The sequence below is a fragment of the Rutidosis leptorrhynchoides genome, chromosome 9, assembly GCF_046630445.1.
Source record: "Rutidosis leptorrhynchoides isolate AG116_Rl617_1_P2 chromosome 9, CSIRO_AGI_Rlap_v1, whole genome shotgun sequence".
In the NCBI taxonomy this organism is placed as follows: Eukaryota; Viridiplantae; Streptophyta; class Magnoliopsida; order Asterales; family Asteraceae; genus Rutidosis; species Rutidosis leptorrhynchoides.
Genome location: NC_092341.1, coordinates 261,334,911 through 261,352,301, shown reverse-complemented (window position 1 = coordinate 261,352,301; position 17,391 = coordinate 261,334,911).

Here is a 17,391-nt window from a genome sequence, read left to right as displayed (position 1 = left end):
AAGTTGAATGAAGCAGCTGGAACTGTAAACGACCTTAACAGTCGAAAGTATAATGATAAAGAATGGAGTGTTGGAAATGCTCAATGGAAAATTTAGTACCAAGAAGCGGGTTATGTGAAATTATGAAGGAGACTGTGAACAAATCACAAGGATTAAACTTGTACATAAAGAATCCTGATGATTCAGTATCTGACGAAACCTCTAGCGAATATCTTACTCCTTAATTATTCTAAATCCTTGCGAACGAATTTTCTTCATCAACCTCCGATCTTGGAAGTACCAAAATATCGTCATAAATATCTTCAATATTTCTGAAGATATTTTCATAACTATCCTTATCTGTTATCTGTTATCTTTTCACTGCGTCTGTATTACACCATAAAGGAAACTATTTAGTTTATATATTCTGTAAACCTTCAAGTTTAAACTATGAATGAACTCTGAAGTAGTGTTGGGAACTAAGGCATGAGTTAGTATAATATAATGACACTTGATCAACGTGATTATATTACAGTAAGTTATGCTGAGTTTCTAATGAAAAGTGATGATTCACAGACTATAACATCATCATATGCCATATTACACGACTCGTTCAATCTGTTCAATCTATGAACATATCAAGAAAATATATTCTTGATAGTTCTATTTTCAGTAATTCTGATAATGTGACAAATTGAATCATGCTACTACCTTTTCCTTTCTACCATGTATATTATAATAATTCGAAACTCCATACCTACGAATTCTGGACCATTACTTGATGCGCTTAATGGATAGAAGAGAAAACGAAGCATAAAGCTTCGATGTGTAAATGGGGGTATAAATCGCAGCAAATAGGAGGGAACATTAACTGTGGATGACAATGATTATAGGAGACAGAAGCAGGAGCATCGAAATATAAGGGAAGATATAAAACCCACTGACAACACATAAATTACAAACCGTGTATGTCAATGTTTATCGCAACATAAAGACACGAGAGAATTAAAAACACTATCTCCCCAAGGGCGAAGTGGAAGAAAACAGATTCCTCCGGTGGAAGTTAGAAAAAGAGAATGATTATTGTGATAGTAAGGATAAGGATAAGGATCAGAACTGGATTAAGCTTTTTCACAATCTTTTGGATGTACGAAATAAGAAAGAAAGTATAGGAATAGTGAGAATAATGAAATGGAAGAGCTTAAATTTATAGTGAAAATATCAGACAGAGTAATCAAGGCAGATCACCATATTTAATTATAGAAATCTTACTTTTCTTATTCACCGAAAAACAAATCTTTTAGATTTCGAAGATTTTCTTTAAATCCCTTGAATTCCAGAATTCAACCCCCTACGTCAAAAGTTAAGACGCACCTTATTTTCTAAATTCAAACGTGACTACGTCAAAAGCTAAGGCGAATTTTTATTTTCTCATTTCACTCTTTTGTGATAGCTTCATTCGTGCTATTCGAATAATCGAATTGTTATATCCATATTACTCAGTGATGATAAAAATCTATTTATCAACTCATATTCATCATGAAAACATTTCTATTGTTAACCATGACGACCACCTTCAAATTTCGGGACGAAATTTCTTTAACGGGTAGGTACTGTGACGACCCGGGAATTTTCGACCAAATTTAAACTTAATCTTTATATGTTTCCAACACGATAAGAAAAGTCTATAATGTTGAGCCTCAAAATTTTTGAACTTTTTTATGATTCATTTGACCTTTAACTATGCCCGATGATTCACGAACAATTGTGTGTAAATAAATATGTATATATACATAAGTAGTATATATAATAATTTGAAATTTATAAAATATAATTTAAACATTCAAAACTAAATATGTAAGATAAGATATAAAATAACTAAGTTGTACTTAAAATGAATATATATATAAATATAGGATTTCTATAGATAATTATTATAATTTTTTTATATTGTGATATATAAAAATATATATAAATATATATATATATATATATATATATATATATATATATATATATATATATATATATATATATATATATATATATATATATATATATATATATATATATATATATATATATATATATATATATATATATATATATATATATATAAGAATTTAATACTTAATGTAAGTACTATATATATAATCATTAAAAATTTTATAAATAATAAATTGTATATATTAAATGAAAATACAAGTTAAGAATATAGTCATTATAATAACCTTATTATTACTTTCATTATTAATACTAATACTAATAACAATTTCAATATTAGTTTATGTATATATATTATCAGATAATATAATTGTTATTATTCTGTATTATATCATAATTATTGTTAGTTTAGTTATTATTAGGAATTATAAATATTATGATTATTATTACCATTGTAAATATCATTAGTAGATTATAATGAGTAGTAACATTCTGATTAAGATTATTATTATTTATAATTACCATTATCATTAAAATTATTATTATTAGTATTATTAGAAATAATACAAATCATTATTTTATCACTAATAATATCATTATTGACACTTTTATAATAATTATTATCATTATCATTAGTAATATTATTATTACTATTATGTTATTATAAAATTTTATTATTATTATGTATAATATTAAGAACATTATTATTATAGTTATATTTAATAATAATATTAATTATAATCTATAGAAATAGATATATAAATATAAGAAATATACATATAAAAATACAAATAGATATATAGATATATATATACACATATATGCCGTTATATACATATTTATATTAGGAAATTAGTATTATTATTTATTATTATTATCATTATTAATATAATTATTAATTATTAGTATTAATTATATATTTATATATATATATGAAATCTGTTAAAGGTGATTCTGTTTTGTTTTCTATCTGATTTGTTAGATGTTTACAGCAAACCATAGTACGAATTTGTTACCTGTTAACATCAAACCTATGTGTGATCTTTGTTTCCATCTGTTAATTGGTACGAACCTTTGACAATTAGTCCCTTTATCAAACATATCCATTATACTCCATATTTATTTTATTTAATCTCTGTATCTGATTGAAGCATCCAGTCAGTTTTCTCCTGCTACAAAAATAACGAATTTCACACTTAAATTGGTGAAGTTTTTCATTTATACTTTGTCTTTATCAATTAAAAACGATTGCAACTGGTTTTCAATTGAATTAAACAGAAAAGAAAATGAAGAACATAGTTATATACTCTGTCCGTGTGTTTTTTTTAAAAGATCGATTTTGAAATCAATTACAAAATGTAATAACGCAGTCTTGCTTGAAATCTTTCACTCAATCTATCTGTAAGATTTCAGCTTTCAATTCCTTCAAACGAAATTGAATTTACAAGTCAAATTTTTATGTACAAAAGTCAACCGAATCGTTCTTGGAGAAATTCGAGTTCGTTTTGATATTTTAAGTTCATTGACGAATCCAATAGTTTCTAGGAGTGATTTGAAACACAATTCATGTTGTGATCTTGGTCTATAACATTGTAGAAATCAAAATCATTATTTATATATTTTTTTTAAAACCGTAACACAGCAGCAGCTGTTTTTCTATTTTTTTTTTTTTGTTGAGTCTCTTAATTTAAATTCATAGTTTAATCGTTTTCTGTTATAGAATCAAAGTTGATTGATTTGATTAATTTGTTTGTGGTGGATTGAAATTGGTTGTGAAGAAGAAGATATAAGAACACGAACTGTTTGGTTAAATAAATATGGTCTGGGGTTTAATCAGAAAAGTTAGAACAGAGGAGTGGTTTAGTGTGTGTTCGGGTTATCGAGAGGTCTGAGGTTCGAGTCCCAGCAGCTGCGATTTTTTTTAGACTTCTCATCAAAGGTTGTTACCCTTTATATTTACTATTATTGTTATTATTATTATTATTATTATTATTATTATTATTATTATTATTATTATTATTATTATTATTATTATTATAATTATTATTATTATTATTATTATTATTATTATTATTATTATTATTATTACCAATTATTGTTATTATTAGTTGTTATTATTATTAATACTAGTAATATGTTTATTAGGATAATTAAAAGTAATATCATTATGGTTGTTACTAAATATAACTATTATTATTATTAATATAATTAGGAATGTTATTGTTATTATTATGAGTAGTTTGAAAATAATAAAATTTATTATTATTTTCCTTAAATACTAGTATTAGTGCCATTTTTATAGTTATTAGTATTATTATTATCATTATTATTAACTTAGCTATTATAAAGGGAATAAGTATTAGTATTATTATTATTATTGCTATAAGTTTATTAATATGTTGATTATTGTTAAATTGTATCATTTACGAGATATAGATATTGTTACTAGTATATGTGGTAATATTATTATGATTAAGGTTATTATTATTATGGAATATAATACAAGTTATCATTTTTCTCATTAATATTAGTACTAGTATCACTTTTGTAACTCTTAGTATTATTATTATTATTAAACAAAGGTATCATTTTTAACAATATCTTTATTAATATTAGCATTTTTAACAAAGTTATTATTATTATTATTAGTAAATTATTAATATCATAACCACCATAAACAGTAAAATTAATATTGTTACAAGTACTATTATTAATATCATTGTATTATCACTAATAGGGTTATTATTAACATATGTATATTATTAATGATATTATCATCATTTATCTTTACTAATATTAGCTTAGTATAATAAAACTACTGTTTGATAAACAAACTAAATACATACATAAATATACATATTTAACAAATATAACATAACAAAAATTTAATATCTTTATATACAAAATGAACATATAAAACATATATATATATATATATATATATATATATATATATATATATATATATATATATATATATATATATATATATATATATATATATATATATATATATATATATATGTATTATTAACATAAAAATAATATAACTAATACATTTATATATATTTGTATTCAATTACAATTATGAATATTAATAAATATACAAATGATATAGGTTCGTGAATCCGAGGCCAACCCTGCATTGTTCAATGTCGTCATATGTATTTTTACTACAAAATACAGTATTGTGAGTTTCATTTGCCTTTTTACCCTTAAAATTTTTGAGCTGAGAATACATGCGCAACTTTTATAACTGTTTTATGAAATAGACACAAGTAATTGAAACTACATTCTATGGTTGAATGATCGAAGCCGAATATGCCCCTTTTTGCTTGGTAACCTAAGAATTTGGAAACCGATCTCCAAATTGACGCGAATCCTAAAGATAGATCTATTGGGCCTAACGAACCCCATCCAAAGTACCGGATGCTTTAGTACTTCGATGTTGTTCTATCATGTCCGAAGGATTTCCCAGAATGATAGGGGATATTCTTATATGCATCTTGTTAATGTCGGTTACCAGGTGTTCAATCCATATGAATGATTTTTGTCTCTATGCATTGGACATATATTTATGAGAACTGGAAATGAAATTCTTGTAGTCTATTAAAATGATGGAAATGATTATTTATGTTAAACTAATGAACTCACCAACCATTTGGTTGACACTTTAAAGCATGTTTATTCTCAGGTACGAAAGAAATCTTCCGCTGCGCATTTTCACATTTTAGAGATATTGCTTGGAGTCATTCATGACATATTTCAAAAGATGTTGCATTCGAGTCATTGGGTTCATCAAGATTATTATTAAGTCAATTATAGTTGGATGTATTATGAAAGGGTATACATATCGTCAACTTTAGATGTAAGGAAAGTTTGTCTTTTCAAAACGAATGCAATGTTTGTAAAATGTATCATATAGAGGTCAAGTACCTCGCGATGTAACCAAATGTAATGTAATTGTTCGGATGGATTAGGACGGGTCCTTTCACGATAGGTGTCCCGGAATGATGGGGATATTCTATATGCATCTTGTTAATGTCGGTTACCAGGTGTTCACTATATGAATGATTTTTATCTCTATGTATGGGATGTATATTGAAATATGAAATCTTGTGATCTATTACTATGATTTGATAATATATAGGTTAAACCTATAACTCACCAACATTTTTGTGGACATTTTAAGCATGTTTATTCTCAGGTGATTATTAAGAGCTTTCGCTGTTGCATACTAAAATAAGGACAAGATTTGGAGTCCATGCTTGTATGATATTATGTAAAAACTGCATTTAAGAAACTTATTTTTGATGTAATATATTCTTATTGTAAACCATTATGTAATGGTCGTGTGTAAACGGTATATTTTAGATTATCATTATTTGATAATATACGTAATGCTTTTTAAACCTTTATCGATAAAATAAAGGTTATGGTTGTTTTAAAAATAAATGCAGTCTTTGAAAAACGTCTCATATAGAGGTCAAAACCTCGCGACGAAATCAATTAATATGGAACGTTTATAATCAATATGAACGGGACATTTCATGAACGGTACTTCTCTGCATTGAGTAACAAATTCGGTATTTGAATATGTTTGATTGTTTGAACATTTACCTTCGTGTGACCATTTTCCGCATTTATGACATCTTTCAAGGTGTCGTGCTCTTCTTTTTGTTGCGGATTTTGATTTTCCTTTACCAAAATGTATCTTATGATGATCTTTCCTGAGTTCTTTTCTTACTCCGTCAATTTTGGCTCTTATGAAGGATACCACTTCACTCGGAAGTGTGTCATTATTATGTTTGGTAATCATAGCGTGTAGTAGTAGACCATGGTTCAGATCAAAGGAATTCTTCATCTCGTAAAACCTAAAAAAAAATAAAAATTCAGAATGGAGGGAGAAGACAAGTTCTTTGGGGTCTGCTAGGGAAAGACCATTCAGATTCCATTCTCGAGAACTACACGAAAACAGAATATCTAACTCTAACAGAAATATATATTACCCTAAAAAGATTCGAATTTTCCCACACTTAGTTACAAAAATGAGTACCCCGATCACTTATTAAAGCTTTCGGTGTTCCGAACCTAGCAAAAAGACGTTTTAAAAAATTGACTACAACTCGTGCATCATTAGTTGGGAGAGCTTGTGCTTCTGCCCATTTAGATACATAATCAATGGCAACGAGAATGTATAGATTATTATGAGATTTTGGAAATGGACCCATAAAGTCAATACCCCAAACGTCAAATACTTCACATACTTGAATGACATTTTGTGGCATTTCATCACGTTGACTTATTTTTCCGGCCCTTTGACAAGCATCACAGGATTTACAAAAAAGGTGTGCATCTTTGAAAAATGTAGGCCAATAGAATCCAGCGTCGTAAACTTTTCTTGCTGTAAGTTGTGGCCCATAATGCCCTCCTGTTGGTCCTGTGTGACAATGGTTTAAGATTTGACTAGCTTCCTCTCCGAATACACATCGGCGTATTATTCCATCGGGATAACTTTTAAACAAATGTGGATCTTCCCAGAAATAATGTTTTATATCACTAAAGAATTTCTTTCGTTTTTGGTACGACAACCCTTTTTCAAGGAATCTACATACTAAGTAATTTGCATAGTCTGCAAACCATGGAATTTAATTATAATCGATTTTCAAGAGATATTCATCAGGAAAGTTGTCTTGTATGGCTGATTCATTTAGAACTTCTAATTCGGGATTTTCAAGACGAGAAAGATGATCAGCGGCGAGATTTTCTGCTCCCTTTTTGTCTCGGATTTCAATATCAAATTCTTGTAAGAGTAAGATCCAACGGATTAATCTTGGTTTGGCATCTTGTTTTGAAAATAGGTATCTAAGAGCAGAATGGTCGGTATAGACCACCGTTTTAGCTAGAACAAGATATGAACGAAATTTGTCAAAAGTAAAGACAATAGCAAGGAGTTCTTTTTCAGTAGTTGTGTAATTTGTTTATGCTCCTTGTAACGTCTTACTAGTATAATAAATAGGTTGAAATCGGTTTTCAATCCTTTGTCCTAAAACGGCTCCCATTGCAAAATAATTTGCATCGCACATTAGTTCAAATGGTAAATTCCCATTTGGTGTTATCATGATCGGTGCATTAGTGAGTTTTTCTTTAAGAATATTAAAAGATTTGATACATTCATCTGAAAAGATGAATGGAGCATCCTTTTCTAGGAGTTTATTCATAGGAGTGGCAATTTTAGAAAAATCTTTTATGAAACGTCGGTAAAAACCGGCATGCCTTAGAAAACTCCTAACTCCTCTAATATTGGTGGGATGTGGAAGTTTAGCAATTACATCTACTTTAGCTCTATCCACTTCAATTCCTTCCTTTGAGATTTTATGTCCAAGAACGATGCCTTCTTTAACCATGAAATGGCATTTCTCCCAATTAAGTACTAGATTTGATTGTTCGTATCTAATAAGCATTCGTTCAAGATTAACTAGACATGTTTCAAATGTATCACCGAAGACTGAAAAGTCATCCATGAAAACTTCCATGCATTCTTTTATCATGTCATGAAAAATCGCCATCATGCACCTTTGAAAAGTTGCAGGGGCGTTGCAAAGTCCAAATGGCATGCGTTTGTAAGCAAAAGTACCATAAGGGCACGTGAATGTGGTTTTATCTTGATCTTCGGGTGCTATTGGAATTTGAAAATATCCAGAAAAACCGTCAAGAAAACAATAGTAACTATTCCCGGCTAATCTTTCCAACATTTGATCAATGAAAGGTAAGGGAAAGTGATCTTTTCTGGTGGCGTCATTTAATTTTCTATAAGCAATACAAACACGTCATCCTGTTACAGTCCTAGTAGGAACAAGCTCATTTTTTTTCATTTGTGATGACAGTCATGCCACCTTTCTTAGGTACACATTGAACTGGGCTTACCCATAGACTATCAAAAATTGGATAAATTAAACCTGCATCTAGCAGTTTAATAACTTCTTTCTTAACAGCATCCTTCATATTAGGGTTTAGTCTTCGTTGGCGTTACACATACGTTTTATGGCCTTCTTCCATAAGGATTTTATGTGTGCAATACGAAGGACTTATGCCTTTAATGTCATGAATCTTCCATGCAATAGCTGGTTTATGAGCTTTTAGCACAGAAATGAGTTGAGATTTTTCATTTTCAGTAAGAGAAGATGATATTATTACAGGTAATTCAGATTCACCATGTAAATAAGCGTATTCCAAATGGTTTGGAAGTGGCTTTAACTCTAATGTCGGTGATTCTTCTATCGATGATTTGTATCGATATCTGTCTTCTTCTTTTAATATTTTTAATTCTTCTGTTGTTGGTTCATATCCATTAGCCATGAGTGTAGCTAACATTTTAGCTTCATTAATTGGTTCAGTTCCTTCTCCTAAAGAACATTCTCCTGTTCCTTGTAATTCTGGAAATTCTTCTAACAATTCTGCATGTGAATCTATAGTTTGAATATAATAACATATATCATCTGCAGATTACGGTTGTTGCATGGCTCTATCCACAGAAAATGTAACACTCTCGTCCTCTATACTTAGGGTCAGTTTCTTACCGAACACGTCTATTATTGCTTTAGCCGTGTTTACGAATGGTCTTCCTAATATGAGAGGAACTCGAGAATCTTCTTCCATGTCCAGAATAACAAAATCTACTGGAAATACTAAAGTACCAACTTTAACTAGCATGTTTTCCATTATCCCTCTAGGATATTTTACTGATCGATCGGCTAGTTATATGCTTATTCGTGTTGGTTTCAATTCTCCAAGGTCTAGTTTAGTGTATAGTGAATACGGTATTAAATTTATACTAGCACCTAAGTCTGCCAATGCTTCTATTGAACTAAGACTACCCAGAAAATATGGAATTGTGAAACTTCCTGGATCTGATAATTTTTCTGGTATCTTATTCAACAACACTGCAGAACAATTAGCATTCATAGTAACAGCCGAGAGTTCTTCCATTTTCTTTCTATTTGTGATTAGATCTTTCAAGAATTTAGCATATCTTGGCATTCCTGAAATCACATCAATGAAAGGAAGATTTACATTTATTTGTTTAAACATATCCAAGAATTTGGATTGCTCGGCTTCAAGTCTTTCTTTTCTCATTTTACTCGGGTAAGGAAGCGGTGGTTGGTATGGTTTAACATAAGGTTTAGCCTTAACTGTGTTATCTCCATTAACCTTTTCAACTACCGGTTCTGATTCCTTTTCTTGCTCAAGTTGTGGTTCTTGTGGAGTAGGAATAGAGTCCTCAGAAATTACAGGTATTTCAGGTGGTTTAAGTGTAATACCACTTCTTGTGGTAATGGCTTTAGCTGTTTCATTCCGGGGGTTAGCATTTGTATCACTAGGTAGACTTCCCGGTTTTCTTTCAACTATCAACCTTGCTAGGTTGTTTACTTCTTGTTCCAAATTTTGAATAGAAGCTTGTTGATTTCTAAATGCTTGAGCATTTTGTTCATTAGTTTGTTTCTGAGATGTGAAAAATTGAGTTTGAGATTCAACTAGCTTCGATATGATTCTAAATTTGGCTTTTTATCATCGGTTTGTGGTGGTTTATTTTGAAAAATAGGTCTTTGATGGTTATAAGTATTATTGGATACTTGTTGACTGCTAGGACCTTGTTGGCTGTTGAATGGAACATTTCGGTTATAATTTTGATTTTGATTGTAGATTGGACTTAGCGGTTAATAATTATTTTGATAATTATTTCCAGGCCTTTGGATCATGTATGCAACATTCTCTCTTTGTTCCATTGTTTGTTCAATACTGAGACAATCTTTTGTCAAATGTAGTCCTCCACACTGCTCACAACTAATTCGTATTGAGTGAATATCATTAGTCATCTTTTCCATTCGTCTCTCGACAGCATCTATCTTTGCAGAAATGGAATCAAAGTCATGGCTAGAATCGGCTCTAGCTGCTTTAGATGATCTAACGATATCTTTTTCTTGGTGCCACTCATGTGAGTGGGAAGCAGTGTTATCAATAATTTTGTAAGCTTCAGTTGCGGTTTTCTTCATAATGGAACCACCAGCTGCTATATCGATGTCTTTTCTTGTAGTGATGTCGCATCCTTGGTAGAATATTTGTACTATTTGATAAGTATCTAAACCATGTTGCGGACATCCTCTTAACAACTTTCCAAATCTTGTCCATGCTTCATATAGAGTTTCATTTGGCTTTTGTGTGAACGTAACAATTTCTCCATGAAGTCTCACAGCTTTAGATGCTGGAAAGAATTGTTTAAGAAATTTTTCAACTAAAACATCCCATGTATCAATCGCCCCTTCAGGTAACGATTCTAACCAACCTTTGGCTTCTCCCTTTAAAGTCCAGGGAAATAACATGAGATAGATCTGTTCATCCTCCACTTCTCAGATTTTAAATAGAGTACAAATCCTATTAAAGGTACGAAGATGTTCGTTTGGATCTTCCTTCGGCGCACCACTAAATTGGCATTGATTAGTTACCATATGTAGGATTTGTCCTTTGATTTCATAATCTGGTGCATTAATGTCTGGTTGAGTAATTGCGTGACCTTGGTCAGTGCGTTTAGCTCTCATTCGGTCTTCCATACTTAGAGGTTCCAGATTTTCAATGATTGAATTTGTTGAATCTGAATCACTAAGGGATTCTAATTTAATGGTTTCTTCCTCGACAATTTCTGGATGAGTAATTTGTGATTCAGGATCTCGGAATTATCCCTGAATATCCTCCGGATTCTTAATTGTGAGGTCGGGTTCAAAAAATAGATTATCGGAAATTTTAATTGGAGTACTTGGTCGACTAGATGACGATTCTAAAGAAAAATGAACGGCGACAATATTGGCTAGATGTCTTGATCGAGTTACAGGTGGTGAACGTATAAAAGATGGTGAACGTTTTGCTCGGTACATTCACTGAATATCCTATTAGTTATAAAAGATAAAAATTATATAAGTTATCAAATTAATAGACTTTTCTGATTTTGCCCACGTTTCGAATAGCCAATAGATGCAGCAGGTAGCCAGGACCCTTTAAATCGGAAGCCCACAACTCACCACTAACAAATCCAACTATTACTACGAACCAGAAAATTTAGGATGTCTATCAATTTAACCACTTAAAATAATTTTTCGTTTCGTTTGAAATTTTAGAGAAGAAATAGAAAAAAATCTAAGTCCTAAAAACTAGAGCGTCGAAATGAAAAAGAAAAAGTGCGTCGAAAATTAAGAGGACGAAAAATAGGCGTCGAAAAATAAAAATAAGAAAGTAGCGCGTCGAAACTTAAAAAGAAACTAAAATTTGTGAACAGCGTCGCAATTCTAAAGCACCTAAATCTTAGTCTAAAGAAAAAGCACTTAAGAGATTTTACGGCAAAGCCTAAAAATCTAAATCTAAACTAAGGCAAATAATAGTAAGGAAAACTACTCTTAGTGAATTTAATTTTTATGTTAGAAAATTACTAAGTCTATCATTTTTTTTATTCAATAAAATAAATAATTATTATTATCCTGAATGATAATGTAACTTGTGGAGTAGTTGCATTTACTACCTAACGCATATTAAATTAATAAAGAGAATGAACTAAAAATTAAAATCATGAAACCTCCTCTTTATTTCTCTCTTTGGCGTGACCCAGCAAAGCAATACCAACAATTAATTTGCTCACTTGTAGACCACACTTAATAATAACTTTGACCTGTTGCTTTTTTTTTTTTATACAGGCTCAAATTGGGAGTGCAGATTCAAAATTGAATGCAAGTTCAAAAGCTGATGCAGGTTCAAAATTATGCAGGCTCAAAATAATGTTTTATTCTTCGTATTATTTAAATAATTCTTCTATCAAATATATATATTTTATTATTCTATATTTTAAAAATAATAAACTTAAAATATCTAAATAATTAAATTTAAATTATGACAACTTGTAACACTTGTGTAAATTCTAGACAACTTGGTGTTAAAAACTTTAAAATAAGAGAAAACTAGATGTGCAGACAAAAACTAATGACAACTATTTAAATATAGATTAGGTACACTTGATGTGTTTCTGTGATTGATGGGACGCTAAAAATTATTGACAACTTGTAAATTATTGGATGTTGATAAAGTTACTGCCTGCTACTAGAAAAAAACACGTCAACTCAACTTACTTCCCATCAAGTCTCACTTCTACTTTTTGTCTTTTATTAGAATTTTTAAATTTACACTCCTTGAATCAACATTCGTAATTAATTTACTTATTTTTTTATTATTATTATTAACAATAACAAAAAATTACACTCAAGAAAGACAAGCTTTTCATATTTCATAGCATGGCCTGGAGGCCTAAACCCCATGCGATCGCATGGCCAAGAAAAACTGGTCAGGAACTTAAATCCAGTCGATCTGCTTCTGTCTCATTACACAACACACACATACACGAGCAAACACAAACATATCACTCTAAAATCGCCATTTTTTCACCAAATTCAACAAAATTTCGTCCTACAATCCGCTCTAATCATGCCTAGATTCGGATTTTTTAGCAAGAAGGTAAAAATTACACCCCTAAACTCTTAAATTTCTTAATTTTTGTGATATTTATAAATATTTTACCTAATTTGATTTTGTTAATTTCTAGTGTAATTAGAGTTAAATTGTTAGTATATTATGCATGTATAACCTAGATTGATGCTATTTAACATGATTTGAAGCCAAAAACTTCAAAAATTTTAGGAATCTAGGGTTTGTGTTCTTGAGTAATTTGGGGATTTTTGATATAAACAGGTTATGGCCGATTTTTGTCATGAATTATTGCTAAATTAAGTAGTGTAAAATGTTTAGGTAGCTAAATAATCCAAACTTTGATCCTAAACATGATTATTGAGAATTAAAGTAGACTTTTTAGGTCTAAAATTCATGAATTTGATTAATTTGATATAAATGCCATTTGAAACTTGTTTAATTGCTAGTAATGGTTATTTTAACATGTTATTTGAGTTGAATGCTTATGAACTTTGTAAACATTTTCATATATGCTTATTTGAAAAAGTGTAGAATTGTTAAATTTGTGAAAATGTGTACAAGTTTAATTTTGATTAAACATGTTATTGTAATTGTTTCAAGTTGTTATTTTGCTAACACTAATGCACATTTTGATGCACAAATTTTGTGTTTAATGTGTTTTGCAGAAAAATACCAATACTTATGGTGCATCATCATCATCTAGGCAACCTGCTCCGAAACCTGAACCAGAAATGCAATATGAGCCACAATATGAACCAGAACCTGAACCAGAGCAACAACAGGAACAACAACCTGATCAACACGTACCATACTATGATCCGGAACAAGAATATGTTAATGCCTACGTAATTTTTCCGATTCATCCGAGAGTAGAACACCCAACGATTCATGAAGAACAGTTGCATCCCAATTTGAGATTTGATCGAAGTTGGAGAGATTACCCGACATACCAAAGTAACAAATTCAAACTGGTAACGAAAAATGTAGAAGTACCGAGGGTAATCAATTGGGAGCCTTTGGAAAGGGTCCAACTAGTTAACTCAGTTTGACAGCATTTGATCCAAAGGTATGGCAGCTCTTCTTTTCCCGGATGGGAACGTTTATTCACCATTCGTAGGCCTGTATATAAGGAATGGTGTGTTAAGCTTATGAGTACTATATGAGATGACCCGACCCAATCCATAGGGACGAATACAATAACATATGATTACATCGCGAGGTACTTGACCTCTAAATGATACATTTTTACAAACATTGCATTCGTTTTAAAAGACAAACTCTCCTTTACATCGAAAGTTAACAGGCATGCATACCATTTCATAATATCCAAACTTTAAATGACCTAATATGCCATTTACTTAATAATAATCTCTAATGAGCTTCAATGACTCGAATGCAACGTCTTTTGAAATATGTCATGAATGACTCCAAGTAATGTCCTTAAAATGAGCTCATGCACAGTGGAAGATTTCTTTTAAACCTGAGAATAAACATGCTTTAAAGTGTCAACCAAAAGGTTGGTGAGTTCATTAGTTTATCATAATCATTTATTTCCATCATTTTAATAGACCACAAGAATTTCATTTCCAGTTCTCATAAATATACGTCCCATGCATAGAGACAAAAATAATCATTCATATGGTGAACACCTGGTAACCGACATTAACTAGATACATATAAGAATATCCCCTATCATTCCGGGATCCTCCTTCGGACATGATATAAATTTCGAAGTACTAAAGCATCCGGTACTTTGGATGGGGTTTGTTAGGCCCAATAGATCTATCTTTAGGATTCGCGTCAATTAGGGTGTCTGTTCCCTAATTCTTAGATTACCAGGCTATATAAAAAGGGCATATTCGATTAGATAATCCAACCATAGAATGTAGATTCGATTACTTGTGTCTATTTCGTAAAACAGTTATAAAACAGCGCATGTATTCTCAGTCCCAAAAATATATATTGCAAAAGCATTTAAAAAGGGATTAATGAAACTCACCATACTGTATTTTGTAGTAAAAATACATATAACATCATTGAACAAGTGTAAGGTTGGCCTCAGATTCACGAACCTATATTAATTATATATATTTATATGTCGGTCAAAATTTGTCTAACAATTTAGGCCAAGTCATAGTGTACCACAATCCTAATGCTCGAGTCTGACTCAACAGTATAGTAACATGTTATATTACCCATGCTCAGTTAAAATTCTAGTAAAAGGTGACGTGTGAAACAACGTAACACAAATGGTTTCATAATCATAAAATAGTATTTTAGTATTTAGAGAAAGTCAACACAAAAAAATTAACTGAAAAGTTAACGGGAAAAGTCAAAGTTCAAGGTCAAAAGTCAAAGGTTAAAGTAAAAAGTCAAAGGTTAAAGTAAAAACGAGGTCGCATGCAAAAATACAATAACTTATACAAAAAATGATTTTTCGGTCAAACATGACTAAACGGCCACTTCAGCGATTTTTAGAAAAATTATCGGAACTCCGATTGTTAAACGGCCAAAGATAAAAGTTACACATTACCAAAAAGATTAAGCATAAATTTTACAGAAGTAAACTAAACCTAGACAACTCGTAGTTGCCAACGCGGTTTCGGCGTTTCAAAGTTAATTTTTCAGCGTTAATAAATTTACAAAAGTGACCGAGTAGCCTACTTTGGAGATTTTTAGAAAATTCCTCGAAACTCGGATTGACAAACGGTCAAAGCCTTCAAATTCTCGTTACCACAAAGATATAACATGATTTTTGGCAAAAGTAAACACACATCAGGCTGACCATGACAACTGATACAAAACTGACATTTTTAATAAAAAAGTTTCAGCTCTTTTTAGAATTTTAAAATGTGACCAAACAGTCAACTTTGACGATTTTTAGAAAAATCGTCGAGACTCGAATTGACAAACGGCCAGAGTCGTTTGTTAGACCTTACAGTAAAGAATTCAGTGGTATTTTTGTTTTAATCTGAAACAACGCAGGTCAGCAAGAATTTTAGTTTCCGTATCGACGTTTCATCAAAATTTACAAAAATTCTTTTATCCATAACTTGACAACCGTTCAACGAATTCATTTGATATCTAAATGAAAAGTTCTTAATTTATCGCTAGCTTTCCAAAGACATGCATATTTTATACCTTATTTTATCCCTAGTATAACAACCTTTAAGATTCAACATAACTTATCTAAGGGCAATATCAAATATACAAATATGCATAATCCTATTTTCTCGAGCACTAGTCAGGGATACACTATTGGTATATAAAAATTAAATTATGAGTACTCACGTATCAATATTGAGATCCAATATTGTAGGAAAGGTACGTAGACGCAACGGAGATGACAAACACTAAATTGACCTCATGAGCATACCCATGGACCATACCTATCACCTCCATAGCTATAACCCATAATTTCCTTAGCCCTATCCTACTCATAAAACTTGTCTTGAAATGACCCGCTCATGACCTCGTCGTAGTATTTTATGTATAACACTAATAATATCGCTCCCAATAATACTAATAATAATAAGATTAATATTAATAATAATAATAATAAATTAAGTAATACTCCGTAATATGAAAATGAAAATGAATGGCAGATTGAACGAGTTCGGTTTTTAAAGAGAAAGTTTGCCACCTACCACCACAACTTGCGACAACTTTATGATTCCCATTTCAAATCTTACGTAACTTTACAACTTTATGTAAAGTATATATATATATATATATATATATATATTATTTAATATATAATATATTTAATCTTTAGAATTAATTAAATATTATATTATATTTACGCTCATGGTAAAAATATAATTTTTACAAAAATGACACGGTCGTGGTCTCACGACTCATGTACCACTTTCGGTTTTTCGGGCGCACTTTCGTACGTTTAGAAAACTAGCCTTTTACGTTACGTGACGTGTACCTTTTACAAAA